This window comes from Crinia signifera, chromosome 2 (assembly GCF_055691185.1).
Source record: "Crinia signifera chromosome 2, ASM5569118v1, whole genome shotgun sequence".
In the NCBI taxonomy this organism is placed as follows: Eukaryota; Metazoa; Chordata; class Amphibia; order Anura; family Myobatrachidae; genus Crinia; species Crinia signifera.
Genome location: NC_139218.1, coordinates 82,443,841 through 82,461,559, shown reverse-complemented (window position 1 = coordinate 82,461,559; position 17,719 = coordinate 82,443,841). Strand labels below are relative to the sequence as shown.

Here is a 17,719-nt window from a genome sequence, read left to right as displayed (position 1 = left end):
TCATCTCAATCAATTAACACCAGGAAAATTTCACGTGGAACTCAGTTGTCGTATCAGATACCATGAGGTATTTTCGTATAGACGCAGAATTTGTGTTTGAGTGGTACTAGGCAGGGTTTCAATATAGGGGCCCCATTTTTTATAAAACCTCATTACTCCCGACTCAACGTCTGGTACTGTGGCCTGTCTTTCCATGTAGAGGGTATTTAAGATTGTGTTTTTTGTTTCTAGTATGGAAGGGGCTGATTTCTTGATCCAATACTTCATAACCAGTCTCTTTGCTATGCACAGTATCACTGTTACCACCGGCAATAGGGCTTTCTTCTTCCCCCCCCAATCCCAATCTCCCATCACCAACAGCAGGCATGCCGTGGTTTTTTTGACTAGTTTCAATTGGAAGGTGCTGTTTATGAATGCAATCAGCCTATTCCAATACGTGGCTATTCTGCCGCACTGCCAAAGGTTATGGAAAAAGGTGGCTCGCCTCTGTCCACATTTAACACAGGAGTCTGATTCCCCAGGTAGCATATGAGCACTCTGTATGGGAGCCACGTATGCTCTGTGCATTACCTTCCAATGCACCTCCTGGAGGGACGCTGAGTGAAGGTGTTTCATGGTTTGTTGGCAGTGCTTCAGGACCGCCTTACACTCTGGAATCGTGGGAATCTCTGATTTCCAGGCCGTCAGTGTTCTAATCCTTTTTTTTTCTCCTTCCGTGACTCCTGCCTCCACATAATAGTACCTCAGTCTATACGTCCCAGTGTGGGCCAGCGCCATAATGTTATTGATTGAATCCGTATCCGCTCCCTCCGGACCAGCCGGGGGCAGGGACTGAATCATATGCCTTATTTGTAAGAACATGTAGAAATGGCTGTGTGGTAATTTATATTTTGGTACTTATGTAATATATGGACTCCCGTTTTTCTTATGAGACCACGTCCCCTCGCGGGGCTCGCTGAGCTCACCACGCTTCGGGCACGGTGGCTCGCTGCGCTCGCCACACTATATAAAATCAACTCCATGCGTAGTTGGATAGTAGGGGTATGAAAAAATGGGGTGCATTTAACATGGGAGTCCAGATAATACATAAGTACCTATATTTTTCTCTCAGATCCGTGAAAGACCGAAGATGGCCTCCCGGATCGTATACATCCCTGATTGCTGCCAAGCCAGCTTTTCTCCAAACCAAGAACTGGGGGTTATCTAATCCAGGGGTGAACCTGGGGTTGCCCCAGAGTGTGATAAAGCGGGAGACCTGGGGGGATCTTTTCAGTGTTTTATTTGTGTAGAGCCAAGCTTTGTATGTATCCTTGAATAAAATGTTATCAAGTATATCCCGCCTGATCATTCCTCTAGGAGAGTGTATTAGCGCTGCCGGCAAGTATGGGGTGAACCTCCCTCTGTTTTTTTATATTTTTATTTTTTGGGGGGGGGGGGGGGGGGCATAATTATGGTCCTGGTCCTATGCTATTGGTTTATCTACTTCTTAATTATACTTTTTTATTTTGTGTATTTTTATACCATATGTATGCATACCTCCCAACAGTCCCGATTTCAGCGGGACAGTCCCGATTATCAGGGCCTGTCCCGCTGTCCCTCCTGCGGCCGGCAGTGTCGCGCGGTGATGGGGGGCTGTTGGGAGTCCCCCCTGTTGGCTGCTAAGCAGCGGGGAATAAACGCTGTGCGCATAGCGTCACAGAGCCTCTGGGTCATGCCCCCATAGTGTCAAAATGGGGGCCCCCTGAATTAGGCCACACCCCCGAAATTTTCAGCGCGCCGGCGGCGCGTAGCAGCTACATCCCGCCTCCGGCTCATCAAAAGTTGGGAGGTATGTGAATACAGCAGTACCACTGGACTGGACCTCTGCAGCAGTATCACTGGACTGGATTTCTGCAGCAGTATCACTGGATTGGACTTTAACTGCAGCAGTATCATAAACTCCCCATCAGGTATCCCCCAGGTCCACACCTTTCCATCTCACCATAAACTTAACCTAAACCTTAACACTAACTTATATAATAAAAAAGACACAGACACAAGTGCTGGCGTTTCAAAATGAATGTCAATTTATTTTGACAATTTAAACTAACTATATATATAATGGTGGCGTCACCAAAGAACGGTCATTATAGGAAAGTGGGGTTAAAGATGTTACCATACACACCATCGCTGGTGATCGCTCTCCCCGGTCATCCACTCGTGCTAGTGGTGACCACCCCCCGGGCGGAAGCATGGCCGATGACCATCGATGTCAGGAGAGAGCGACACCCCACTATCTACACACACACACACACATCAAGATCTTACAAGGATGACCGTTCTTTACCGCCGCCGAAGAGAAAAGAAATAGGGAAGGGTGGGCGGGGCTTTTTCAGACAGAGGGAGAACTTCCTGTAAGTATGTTCCTTTTCTTCCCTGTCTGTACCCTCCCACTGCTCTGATAGGCCTTGTGCCCATCCTATTAGCATATCAGCTGACCTTCCAGTGTAACCTGGGGAACCCATCAGGGGTTTATGCTCACTCAGTGCTTATTCAGCATTCGTGGTTCTTAAACTCCCCATCAGGTATCCCCCAGGTCCACACCTTTCCATCTCACCATAAACTTAACCTAAACCTTAACACTAACTTATATAATAAAAAAGACACAGACACAAGTGCTGGCGTTTCAAAATGAATGTCAATTTATTTTGACAATTTAAACTAACTATATATATAATGGTGGTGGCACCAAAGAACGGTCATTATAGGAAAGTGGGGTTAAAGATGTTACCATACACACCATCGCTGGTGATCGCTCTCCCCGGTCATCCACTCGTGCTAGTGGTGACCACCCCCCGGGCGGAAGCATGGCCGATGACCATCGATGTCAGGAGAGAGCGACACCCCACTATCTACACACACACACATCAAGATCTTACAAGGATGACCGTTCTTTACCGCCAAAGCTAGGCCCTAAGCCGCAGCACCGCCACCAAGTAGGAAAACGCTCAGCACTGTGTATCTAACCAACTAAAGACATCGCCCAAAAACAGAGCCACGCCCTCCAGGCTCAGATGAACACCATCGCTCCTATACAGCGCACTCCGCTGAAAGCTGATGGCGTCATGGCGAATAACACCCCCGCCATTGGTCAGCAGATACTTCTCAACTGCAGCGTTCACCGTCTTCCGTGAACGCTCCAGGCGGGGGCAGGACATCGCATTCCTCCACACTATCCTCGATATAATGGAGGACCACACCAACTTACATGCAGGCAAATACAAAGAAATAAAATAGAGGTCCCGCACAATCACTGAGCGTAGCTCGAGAGCGGTCCCCCGCCCTAAGTCATTGCCACCCAGGTGGAATATGATGACTCTCGGGACCCCAAAATTTCTCAGGGCTCGAATCAGCCCAGCCTGCAGCCCTTTCCATAGCATACCTCTCTCACCCAGCCACCTAACCTCCCCAGCTCGACCAAACACGCGTACATCAGATACTATGTTTGCCCTGGAAGCCCAATAGACAAAGGAATGTCCAATCATCCAAATGGACTTAACGTCCTGTCGACCTGAAATATTTATAAAGAGGTTAGAAGGCTGTCGACAAGCTTGCATACCACGCATTCACCACGCTTGTTAGAGAGAGGAATGAGAAAAACCGTGGCCGACCAGCTCTTGAGGCACAAAACACACCGTCTGGAGTAAACTAACAGGTACGCCATGCCAGATTGTAATTTTAGCCGAATTGTGCCCCCAGACGGATGTGAAAACACACCTCAAGGCCCCCACTGTAAGTTGACGAGCGCTTATGCGTCCAGTCGACCATGGTGAAAAGTGACAGATAAAGCTGGCCGAATGTACCTCCGGAATGCTGCCGAGCGCCATCGACCCAGAGATTGAATCTCTGCGTCGGAGCGGCCCTCCGCAGCCGCCGAGGTAGCAGCCCCAATCCTAAAGGAATGAGACCCAAATTCCTTAGGATCGAGACCCGTGGCCTCCAGCGCCCGTCCCAAGACGTGACAAAATTGGTATTTGGTGAGCGGTGACCCATCCTCGTGCATCAGCCATGCGCCTGGAAGGTCCGGGCGCACCTGGGCGAAGGCCGAGACCAACGTCACAGGGCACGCCCTTTCCACCGTGCACGGGAGCAAGGACAGTCACCGCCCCCTCCCAGCCTGGTCCGTCTTAGATCGTCGCAGGTGACATAGCACCGAATCCACATGGACCACCAGGTCATCCACGGTCAGTGGTGAGGGCATTCGCTTTGACGGCGCCACCAGCTCCCCAAACCTGAAGGCACCATGATACGCCGTTGCATACGCCAATCGGAACAGCAGGACCTCATAGTCAGGCCAGCAAAATGTCCCTCAGGGCACCCAGCAAGGCTGGGAGCAATGTCAAATCAATTGGTCGCCTGCAGTCTGGGAGTGCCGGCGAGGCGCGCAGCCATCCACGCAACGCACTGGGCACCAGAAAGGACCGGGACGGGTCCGCCCTACCATGCCGAGCCAAAAGAAAGGCACCCCTGCCAGCATCCTGCGTACTGAGGCAACAACGCCCCAAGGAGTACCAACTCCAGACAACGGCCACCATAGCCGCACCAGGTGTCTTACCTGCATGAGGGGCAGACAGCCTAAACTGTTCCCCCTCGTGCCATCCTTCCTGATGGCACCACAGTGTCCCGGGCATGATAGCCCTCATGGCTAGCCCCTCCATTCCATGCCAATCAACTGAAGTGCCTGCCTCCGGCATGGGGCTCACCTCTGTGGACATGCCAGGGGTCCCAACAGCCGAGTTCCATGAACAACCACCAGAGGAGGAGCTGGCCCGCCCTGTGAGGCCTAAGTGGCAAACGGCCTGAGCTCCTGTGCCACTGCACATGTTGGGGACACAATTACGGGCGCCACACGTGAAGAGGCTGTAACCCCAGGCAGCTCATCAGGGCAGGCAAAATAACAGGGTTGGGAGCTGGCAGAGCCCCAGTAGGGGAAAGCCCAGACCTGCGGTCCATGAAGGAATTCAGAAGGGCCATAAACTGCTGTACTCTCTTACAGGCAGTAGGTGGCAGGGGCCCTACACCGCGCCAGCCCAACAGAGGGGAAGTATTTTCGGGAACTACCCGAGACCCCCTTTTAGCGCTGCCCTGAGGGACCAGCCTGGTCCTCCGCAGCCATCGTCGCCTGGCCGGTCCTGCAGGAGGCATGTCCCCGGGGATAGACAGGAGTGACTGGGGTCCCACAATAGGGGAAGGGGGGTGGTCGTCCCCAGTAGCCTGCACTACCAGCCCTACGTCCCTGTCACACGTCACCCCGCAGGCCAGTCTAAAGGGAGAATATACAAACATCTCACAGTTGGAGCCATGGTGGGAACCAAACCAATGCCATCGGTGCTGTGACGCAGTGATGCTAACCATTACACCATCTGTACTGCCGGGAATGCCAGAGGGGCGTGCAGTGATCGTGGCAGGCGTACCCCGCCCCCTGCCTCTAACGGCCTCACTATATAATATGGTGGTGCCCCTTATGGGAGTCGAAGCCTGCCTCATGGCGTTAACCATCGCGCCAAGATGCTGCACCTCCCCAATGTCGGGGACTGGGCAGTGGCATCATCCCAGCGGCCCTGCCGCCCCCCGGGGTAGTTGCGCCATGGGCACTAGCTCTGCCCAACCCCCCGGGCTGCCAGGAGGTCCTGGCGCCATTGCCGCGGCCTACCCCTTAGTAATGGGAAATCTAGTTAATTTTTGTGACTATTTCATTATGATCTAGTTCACCCAAAAGATTAGCTCAGAAGACTACCATATATATATACTCGAGTATAAGCTCACTTTTCGATAACATTTTTTATGCCGAAAAAGGCCCGTCTCGGCTTATACTCAAGTGTGGGTCCCACTCGAGTCAATAAGCTTTCCCAGTATTTGATGTAGACTTAGGTGCTTAGTCTTATATTCGGGACGACTTCCACTCGAGCCTACCTACGGCAGTCCGTCCGGCTCATTATACCATCAGAGACTGAGAGGAGTGATTAGAACTAGATGAACCAAACTAACTTATTACACGCAGAGCAGGGATTTTTTATACTAGCTCATACTTATTACACGCAGAGCAGGGATTTTTTATACTAGCTCATTGGAGGAGTAATATTCTTGTTAGGATGATCAGATGGGAATAATCTGATTTATTAAACCTATTTTAGAAGCAGTAAATTATACAGCACCCTTATACCCCCTTCACACTGCACTGCACGGTATATTGCCGTTGTTTCACAATTTAAACACGTTTTAGGGCCATTGTTATGCAGTGAGAATGGCTCGAAACGGTATTTAGCAGAAACAAACATCAGACTACAGACCCGTCCCCTACCCACTGCCTTGAAACGTGTTGAGGGGATCAAACGGGTTGATTGATGTGAATGGTATTCAAATGGCATTCAAAGCGGCCATCTACTGCAATGTCAAGGCTCAGACCTGTCTTGAATACCGCCTTAAATACAGCTTGTAGAGCGTTTAGGCAGTGCGAAAGCGCACTATGGGGACCTATTCTTTGTTTAGCTCAGCAAAACTTATCCCCTTTTGGTTATTATTTTAACTTCCATAATATGCAATTAAAATACCCAAATTCAGAGTAATATACTGTCACTATTTTTGCTTTTAAAATACAGTATTTAACATGTCCCTTTTCCCCAATGTAACTGACTTTAGAGAGAGATAAAGTAAAGAGTTTGCAAAATATCCAGTCAGTTTCTGTCATTTATCTTCCACAGCCTAAATGTGACCTAAGCCGATCGGATGCTAGGGGAAACTGCTCCACTTTATGTATTATGAAGGTTCATACCTATCCCTCTTTGTCCTGTGGAGTAAACAGAGCTACAGTATATAACATCCTGTACATGGTTGGGAGTGTAGCTCGTGACCTAATATGAAGGCAGCATGGCAGTGCATACTATGGTTCAGCTCCATACATGTGCCTGAGCAAGGCAGTACCACACATGGCCGCCCAGAGGCACTGTACAGTCTCATTATGGCTGTATGAGTCAGAGATTAGTTTAGGGATCTGTAGGAAGGGAACTAACTGAACTACTGAACTATTTACATGACTCATGAGTCACCAGTAGATCCGCAGAGTCTAGACCATGTCTGAGCTCAGCAGTGCCCCCTGTGGCAGCAATCATGCACTGCCTCCTATGCACTGCATGAGAGCTGAATAACATGGCTGCTGCGGAACACCTACCCAGATCCCAGCAGAAGATTTTGCACAGCAGCATGCTCAGGCCCCTAGGGGTGACAGCGGGGCTGCTGGCACCATCTGGGCCCTATTCGGCCCCTGACCTCCTCCCCTGGCTCGCCCACGGCCCCTACCCGGTCTATTAAGGTGGGAGAGGGGGCTCCGGAGGGGAGACCCCCCTGGGTCAGCCTGGAAGCCAGGATGGGACTGGATGAGGGGCAGAGGCTGGGCAAGGCCCTAGCATCATGGGGCTGAGTGGAGGTGGGCTGTCTCCCTAGCGCGAATCCGCCTCTGGCGCTGGACCGGGCGGAAGGCCGCGATCCAGGCCTAGCGGCCGCGCCAGCGTTTTGTGCGGGGGCCTAGCCCTCTTCCGCGTACTTGTGCGGCACGGGCTCTACCCCAGCCCGACCCCCCTGGACGCCGCGACCTCCGCCGCCTGTATGCGCTGTACGCGAGGTCTGGCGCTGGGCCGCGTCATCAGCCGGCGCCGCGACTCTCGCGTCAGGCTGTGCGGGTGGCTCAGGCGCCGCCAGGCCTCGACGCGATCTCCTCCGGTCCCCACTGGAACCACCAGGGACCACGCCGCTAGGCCCAGCGACCTCCCAGGCAGCCTCCGCATGATCATGAAGGCGGGCAGGCGGGCGGGTAGCCCTGCGCGGCCTGTAGGCCATGATGCAAGTGACGCAGGTAAGCGATCACTCCTGGGCTAGACTAGCTAGGTAGAGAGGGACAGATGAAGATAGAGAGGGACAGATCTAGAAGACAGAAAGAGAGAATATATAGATTAAGGCTCCGTTTGTAAAGCACAAATAAATGTCTGCTGCAGAGCAGCGCTTGCCTGGTCCTGCAGCAGCTTTTTCAGACAGAGGGAGAACTTCCTGTAAGTATGTTCCTTTTCTTCCCTGTCTGTACCCTCCCACTGCTCTGATAGGCCTTGTGCCCATCCTATTAGCATATCAGCTGACCTTCCAGTGTAACCTGGGGAACCCATCAGGGGTTTATGCTCACTCAGTGCTTATTCAGCATTCGTGGTTCTTTCAGCACCAGTGGAGTGACACAGGACACCAGCAGCACAGGACACCATCAGCAGCACTAGCACTAGGCAGCACAGAACACCAGCAGCACAGGACTTATATAGCAGGTCGCCACCACCACAGATCACCACAGCCACAGATCACGTCCACCCACTACCCTCTCCAATGCTTGCGAAATCCGACGCAGGACGATGACGTTTTGCCACGTTTTGAGCTCCAAGTCTGGGTGGGAATCTCAAATTATAAGTTGATGTTTTTGTGTTAAATGTTCAATATAACCTCTGTATCATATACTCATTTGCTTAACATGTGTAAATACACATACAGGTTATGTGTTTACGTTCAGCTAAACCCTGTGAGGTGTAAGTGATGTCAAATCTATAAGGTTCTTGTGACTGTAACAATGATATAACTTATATACAACAGAGGTGAGTTGACAAAAAGCTTTGACGTAGAAAGTTTAACCCAGCCACAAGTTTATTTCAGGACAGAGGGTAAAGCAATGACATAGAAGAATGCCGTGTTGCTATGTTTACTGCTGCTTTTATTTTAAACATATATGTGTGTGTGTGTTCGAGATGTGCACCGGTCACTTTTTGGGTTCTGGGTTTTGGTTTTGGATCTGGACCTCCTTTCGTGTTTTCGTCCAGATAAAGGTTAAATAACCATAAACATCAAGACGGGTCTGATGCATGGGTAGGATAGACAGCAACTAGGTCGACAAGCATTAGGTCAACATGCAGGAATGACGACATGACTGAAGGTTAACAGGGTCATTAGGTTGAAACAAGCATTAGGTCGACATGGGGAAGGTCGACAATCAAAAGGTCGGCATGGGGTTTTTCCTTTTTTTTCTGACTGTCGACACAGTTGACATTGACACTGAAACGTAGCACCACGTTCCCCTTGCATGGCTCGCCGAGCTCGCCATGCTTCGGGCACATTGCCTTGCTGCACTCGGCTCGCTATTTAATTCTCCCACAACACCGTAGTGGATGGTAGGGCATGAAATACCGCCTGTCGGCACATGTCGGCAGAGGAAAAAAGTGAAAAACTACATGTTGACCTTCCCCATGTCAACCTTATGCTTGTGTCAACCTAATAACCCTGTTGACATAACCCATGTCAACATTCAGTCATGTCGACCTTCCTGCATGTCGAAATTCAGTCATGTTGACCTAGTGGTGTCAACCTAATGCTTGTAGACCTAGTGACCGTATCCCTTATGCACACCAGTTAGCTGTATATGACTCACACTGCGTGCACAAATCAAATGTGTATACTCACATGTATGCAGAGTTCCATACCACTGTCCATACTCTTTTATTCACAGCCTTTATCATCATCATTAATAAGCACTTGCACCATCCCTAGTATCCAGCGCTGAGTTAAGGTTTGTGAGGGCCAAAGAGCAACTAAACTCGTGGTGGCCCTCCTAATAAATTTGTCAAAATTATTTAGTAACAATATTATTAAAAGGAATAATATAAATACTCCCAGCACCACACATCTATTGAACATACTGTAGTGCCCCAGTTCACATTATACCACAATGCCCCCATGGTGATGATGTACAGTAGCTATGCATGGGGGGTACCCCATATTTGAGGAACCCACATGTGTGAAGCCCCCTGGAAAACCGCAGTGGCTGCCCTGTTTTTAATCCAGCACTGTCGCTGTCCCTAGTACAATTTGGGCCGGCATCACCACTAGGCAGCTTTAGGCATTTGCCTAGGGTGCCAGCCACTGGAGGGGGGCAGGAGGGAGCAGGTCCCCACCCCCCGCCGAGTGACTTGGCGGCCGATGCCACATCAAACCCCCCGTGCAGTGACTTGGCGGCCTCGGATCACCCGCTGCCCCCCCCACCACACCATGGAGCGTGGTGTCACCCGGCACCCCCTCCCCACATGGAGCGACGCGCCGGCTGCATTGACCCCCCCTGGAGTGGGTGAGTGGGTGAGTGCCGGGGCGCCCCCCCTCCCCCGCCTGGGGCCCTGGGTACAAACATCTGAAAACAGGTGTTGCAAATGTAGATGCATAATAGTTACATAGCACTCAGAATCACTGTTAAGAATCAAAATAAGAGGATGATAGAGAAATAGATTCCGGCCTCCTCCTCCCCTCAATACTAGATTGTAAGCTCCTCCGAGTAGGGCCCTCTTCCCTCCTGTTGTCAAAGCCCACTTCTCTTCACATTTCACTCACAGCTCTCCTTTACTCCAACACTCAGTGACCATCTTCATACTCATCTCCATCATTGGCCTCAAGCCTCTAGTTGTATGTTGATTGGGTCCTCACTACTTACATTTAAGCTGTAATGTGTATTGAACTGTGGTGCTCTTTATTTGTACTGTATTTTTGTTATTTATTCAATGTTATGCCAAGTTTTGTCTCCCTGTATTGTTCCTTTGTACGGCGCTGCGAAACACTTGTGGCGCCTTATAAATAAAATTATAATAATAATAATAATAGCCGGCCAGTCACGCTCCTCCTTATTTATTATTTATCTACCATCGTCTGGAAGAAGATGATAGGGAAATAATCCTTATTCATTATTTATCTATCTATCATCTGTAAAAGGATGATAGAGAAATAATCCTTATTTATTATTTATCCATCATTGTCTTACAGACGTTGATAGAAAAATAAATTCCGACCTCCTTCTCCCCTCAATAGCCAGCCAGTCATGCTTTTCCTTATGTATTATTTATCTACCATCGTCTGTAAGATGATGATAGAGAAATAATCCTTATTTATTATGGGATGTGGTCAAGATCCCAGTGGTCAGATTCCCAGCGGTCGAAATACCAACGCCGGGATCCTGACCACCACAATCCCGACATATTCTCCCTCTGTGGTTGTCCACGACACCCACAAAGGGACAATACATTAGTGTGCCAAGTTAAGAGAGCCTGCAGCGCGGTGAGTGCAGAAAGCCCGAAAGGGCAGCATTGCACTCGCCCCCTCTGTCGGGATTGTGGTGGTCAGGATCCTAGCATCAGTATATTGACAACCGGGATTCTGATCACCAGGATCCCTTACCGGTTCTGTTATTATTTATCTATTATTGCCTGTAAAAGGATGATGAAGTAAAAAAATTCAGGCCTCCTCCTTCCCTCAATAGCCAGCCAATAATGCTCCTTATTTATTATTTATCTACCATCATCTGTAAGGCGATGATACAGAAAAAACTCCGGCCTCCTCCTCCCCTCAATAGCCGCCCAATTATGCTAGTTAATTATTATTTATCTACCATCATCTGTAAGAGGACGATAGAGAAATAATCCTTATTTATTATTTATCTATAATCATCTGTAAGAGGGTAATAGAGAATAGCCGGACAGTCACACTGCTTTGTATATTATTTATCTATCATCCTCTGTAAGAGGATGTTAGAGAATTAATTCTTATTTATTATTTATCTATATATCATTGTCTGTAAGAGGATGATAGAGAAACAATCCTTATGTATTATTTATCTGTTATCTTCTGTAAGAGGATGATAGAGAAATAAATTCCGCCCTCCTCCTCCCCTCAATAGCCAGCCAGTCATGCTCCTCCTTATTTATTATTTATCTACCATCATTTGTAAGAGGATGATAGAGAAATAATCCTTATTTATTATTTATCTATTATTGTTTGTAAGAGAATGATAGAGAAATAATCCTTATTTATTATTTATCTATCATCGTAAGAGGATGATAGAGAAATAAAATCCGGCCTCCTCACCCTCAATAGCCGGCCAGTCCTGCTCCTCCTTATTTATTATTTATCTATCATTGTCTGTAAGAGGATGATAGAAAAATAAATTCCGGCCTCCTCCTCCCCTCAATAGCTGACCAGTCATGCTCCACCTCAGTTATTATTTATCTATCATCGTCTGTAAGAGGATGATAGAGAAATAAATTCCGGCCTCCTCCTCCCCCAAAAGCCGACCAGTAATGCTCCTCCTTATTTATTATTTATTTATCATCGTCTGTAAGAGGATGATACAGAAATAATCCTTATTTATTATTTATCTATCATCATTTGTAAGAGGATGTTAGAGAAATAATCCTTATTTATTATTTATCTATCATCCTCTGTAAGAGGATGATAGAGAAACAATCCTTATGTATTATTTATCTATTATCTTCTGAAAGAGGATGATAGAAAAATAAATTCCGGCCTCCTCCTCCCCTCAATAGCCAGCCAGTCATGCTCCTCCTTATTTAATATTTATCTACCATCATTTGTAAGAGGATGATAGAGAAATAATCCTTATTTAATATTTATCTATTATTGTCTGTAAGAGAATGATAGAGAAATATTCATTATTTTTTTTTATCTAACATCATCTATAAGAGGATGATAGAGAAACAATCCTCATGTATTATTTATCTATCATCTTCTGTAAGAGGATGATAGAGAAATAAATTCCAGCCCCCTCCTCCCCTCAATAGCCGGACAGTCACGCTCCTTATTTATTATTTATCTATCATCCTCTGTAAGAGGATGATAGATTTCTCTATCATTGTCTGTAGGAGGATGATAGAGAAATAAATTACGGCCTCCTCCTCCCATCAATAACCGGCCAGTCCTGCTCCTCCTTATTTATAATTTATCTATCATCGTCTGTAAGAGAATGATAGAGAAACAATCCTCATGTATTATTTATCTATCATCTTCTGTAAGACAATGATAGAGAAATAAATTTCAGCCTCCTCCTCCCCTCAATAGCCGAACAGTCATTCTCCTACTTACTTATTATTTATCTACCATCATCTGTAAGAGAATGATAGAGAAATGAAATTCTGGCCTCCTCCTCCCCTCAATAGCTGGACAGTCATGCTTTTTATTCATTATTTATCTATCATCGTCTGTAAGCACATATACACACTTTTTAAATGATTTATTTATTTTTACATTTTTTTACACTGCAGCCTGCACGGATCTGACTGATCCATGCAGGCTAAAACCAATACGAATTTGTATTTAAAAATACGAATTTGTATTTAAAATACGAATTCGTATAAGAAAAAATACGAATCAATACGCCATCGGATAATACGAATCAGTCAAATACGACTGATTAGTAAATTATCCTCTGGAATACGAATGAAAATACGACTACACCAGTCGTATTCATTCGTATTAAGAATACGAATACGATTTTTTGCATTTGTAGTCTTAATAAATTTCCCCCATAATCTTTGTTTATTATTTATCTATCAACGTCTGTTAGAGGATGATAGATAAATAATCCTTATTCATTATTTATCTATCATCGTCTGTAAGAGGATGATAGAGAAACAATCCTGATTTATTATTTACCAATCATCGTCTGTAAGAGGATGATAGAGAAATAAATTCCAGCCTCCTCCTCCCCTCAATAGCCGAACAATCATGCTCCTCCTCATTTACTATTTATCTACCATCCTCTGTAAGAGGATGATAGATAAATAATCCTTATTTATTATTTATCTATCATCGTCTGTAAGAGGATGAGAGAGAAATAATCTTTATTTATTATTTATCTATCAACGTCTGTAAGAGGATGATAGATAAATAATGCTTATTCATTATTTATCTATCATCGTCTGTAAGAGGATGATAGAGAAACAATCCTGATTAATTATTTACCAATCATCGTCTGTAAGAGGATGATAGTAAATGAGGAGGAGCATGATTGTTCGGCTATTGAGGGAAGGAGGAGGCTGGAATTTATTTCTCTATTTATCTACCATCCTCTGTAAGAGGATGATAGAGAAATAATCCTTATTTATTATGTATCTATCATCGTCTGTAAGAGGATGAGAGAGAAATAATCTTTATTTATTATTTATCTATCAACGTCTGTAAGAGGATGATAGATAAATAATCCTTATGTATTATTTATCTATCGTCGTCTGAAAGAGGAAGATAGAGAAACAATCCTTATGTATTATTTATCTATTATCTTCTGTAAGAGGATAATAGAGAAATAAATTCCTGCCTCCTCCTCCCCTCAATAGCCGGCCAGTCATGCTCCACCTTAGTTATTATTTATCTATCATCGTCTGTAAGAGGATAATAGAGAAATAGATTCCGGCCTCCTCCTCCCCCAATAGCAAGCCAGTCATGCTCCTCCTTATTTATTATTTATCTACCATCATCTTTAAGAGGATGATAGAGAAATTATCCTTATTTATTATTTATCTATCAAAGTCTGTAAGAGGATGATAGAGAAATAATCCTTATGTATTATTTATCTACCATCCTCTGTAAGAGGATGATAGAGAAATAATCCTTATTTACTATTTATCTAACATCTCCTGTAAGAGGATGATAGATAAATAATCTTTATTTTGATTTATCTATCATTGTCTGTAAGAGGATGAAGAGAATCCATCCTTACATATTATTTATCTATCATATTCTGTAAGAGGATGATAGAGAAATAAATTCCAGCCTCCTCCTCCCCTCAATAGCCGGACAGCCATGCTCCTCCTCATTTATTATTTATCTACCATCCTCTGTAAGAGGATGAAGGAGAAATAATCCTTATTTATTATTTATCTATCATCGTCTGTAAGAGGATGATAGAGAAATAATCTTTATTTATTATTTATCTATCAACGTCTGTAAGAGGATGATAGAGAAATAATCCTTATGTATTATTTATCTATGATAGTCTGTAAGAGTATTATAGAGAAACAATCCTTATGTATTATTTATCTATTATCTTCTGTAAGAGGATGATAGAGAAATAATTTCCTGCCTCTTCCTCCCCTCAATAGCCGGCCAGTCATGCTCCACCTTAGTTGTTATTTATCTATCATCGTCTGTAAGAGGATGATAGAGAAATAAATTCCGGCCTCCTCCTCCCCCTATAGCCAGCCAGTCATGCTCCTCCTTATTTATTATTTATTTATCATCGTCTGTAAGAGGATGATACAGAAATAATCCTTATTCATTACTTATCTATTATCTTCTGTAAGAAGATGATAGAGAAACAATCCTCATGTATTATTTATCTATCATCTTCTATCAGAGGATGATAGAGAAAAAAATTCCAGCCTCCTCCTCCCCTCAATAGCCGGACAGCCATGCTCCTCCTCATTTATTATTTATCTACCATCCTCTGTAAGAGGATGATAGAGAAATAATCTTTATTTATTATTTCTCTATCAACGTTTGTAAAAGGATGATAGAGAAATAATCCTTATGTATTATTTATCTATCATCGTCTGTAAGAGGATGATAGACAAACAATCCTTCTGTATTATTTATCTATTATCTTCTGTAAGAGGATGATAGAGAAATAAATTCCTGCCTTCTCCTCCCCTCAATAGCCGGCCAGTCATGCTCCACCTTAGTTATTATTTATCTATTATCGTTTGTAAGAGGATGATAGAGAAATAAATTCCGTCCCCCTCCTCCCCCAATAGCCAGCCAGTCATGCTCCTCCTTATTTATTATTTATTTATCATCGTCTGTAAGAGGATGATAGAGAAAAAATCCTTATTTACTATTTATCTAACATTGCCTGTAAGAGGATGATAGATAAATAATCTTTATTTATATTTATCTATCATTGTCTGTAAGAGGATGAAGAGAAACAATCCTTACATATTATTTATCTATCATCTTCTGTAAGAGGATGATAGAGAAATAAATTCCAGCCTCCTCCTCCCCTCAATAGCCGGACAGCCATGCTCCTCCTCATTTATTATTTATCTACCATTCTCTGTGAGAGGATGATAGAGAAATAATCCTTATTTATTATTTATCTATCATCGTCTGTAAGAGGATGATAGAGAAATAATCCTTATGTATTATTTATCTATGATAGTCTGTAAGAGGATGATAGAGAAGCAATCCTTATGTATTATTTATCTATTATCTTCTGTAAGAGGATGATAGAGAAATAAATTCCTGCCTCCTCCTCCCCTCAATAGCCGGTCAGTCATGCTCCACCTTAGTTATTATTTATCTATCATCGTCTGTAAGAGGATGATACAGAAAAAATCCTTATTCATTACTTATCTATCATCCTCTGTAAGAGGATGATATAGAAACAATCCTCTTGTATTATTTATCTATCATCTTCTATAAGAGGATGATAGAGAAACAAATTCCAGCCTCCTCCTCCCCTCAATAGCCGGACAGCCATGCTCCTCCTCATTTCTAATTTATCTACCATCCTCTGTAAGAGGATGATAGAGAAATTATCCTTATTTATTATTTATCTATCATCGTCTGTAAGAGGATGATAGAGAAATAATCTTTATTTATTATTTGTCTATCAACGTTTGTAAGAGGATGATAGAGAAATAATCCTTATGTATTATTTATCTATCATTGTCTGTAAGAGGATGATAGAGAAACAATCCTGATTTATTATTTATCTATCATCGCCTGTAAGAGGATGATAGAGAAACAATCCTTATGTATTATTTATCTATTATCTTCTGTAAGAGGATGATAGAGAAATAAATTCCTGCCTCCTCCTTCCCTCAATAGCCGGCCAGTCATGCTCCACCTTAGTTATTATTTATCTATCATCGTCTGTAAGAGGATGATAGAGAAATAAATTCCGGTCCCCTCCTCCCCCAATAGCCAGCCAGTCATGCTCCTTTTTATTTATTATTTATTTATCATCTTCTGTAAAAGGATGATACAGAAATAATCCTTATTCATTATTTATCTACCATCGTCTGTAAGAGGATGATAGAGAAACAATCCTTATGTATTATTTATCTATCATCTTCTATAAGAGGATGATAGAGAAACAAATTCCAGCCTCCTCCTCCCCTCAATAGCCGGACAGCCATGCTCCTCCTCATTTATAATTTATCTACCATCCTCTGTAAGAGGATGATAGAGAAATTATCCTTATTTATTATTTATCTATCATCGTCTGTAAGAGGATGATAGAGAAATAATCTTTATTTATTATTTGTCTATCAACGTTTGTAAGAGGATGATAGAGAAATAATCCTTATGTATTATTTATCTATCATTGTCTGTAAGAGGATGATAGAGAAACAATCCTGATTTATTATTTATCTATCATCGCCTGTAAGAGGATGATAGAGAAACAATCCTTATGTATTATTTATCTATTATCTTCTGTAAGAGGATGATAGAGAAATAAATTCCTGCCTCCTCCTTCCCTCAATAGCCGGCCAGTCATGCTCCACCTTAGTTATTATTTATCTATCATCGTCTGTAAGAGGATGATAGAGAAATAAATTCCGGTCCCCTCCTCCCCCAATAGCCAGCCAGTCATGCTCCTTTTTATTTATTATTTATTTATCATCTTCTGTAAAAGGATGATACAGAAATAATCCTTATTCATTATTTATCTACCATCGTCTGTAAGAGGATGATAGAGAAACAATCATCATGTATTATTTATCTATCATCTTCTGTAAGAGGATGATAGAGAAATAAATTCCAGCCTCCTCCTCCCCTCAATAGCCGAACAGTCATGCTCCTCCTTATTTATCATTTATCTACC

At 44.2% G+C, this 17,719-nt stretch overlaps 1 protein-coding gene across 1 annotated transcript in view; it reads right to left on the bottom strand.

Moving 5' to 3' along the window:
• The window catches only part of MAP3K15 (mitogen-activated protein kinase kinase kinase 15), a 249,258-nt gene that overhangs the window by 193,897 nt on the left and 37,642 nt on the right, over positions 1–17,719 (bottom strand). The gene's annotated exons all lie outside the window — the stretch shown is intronic.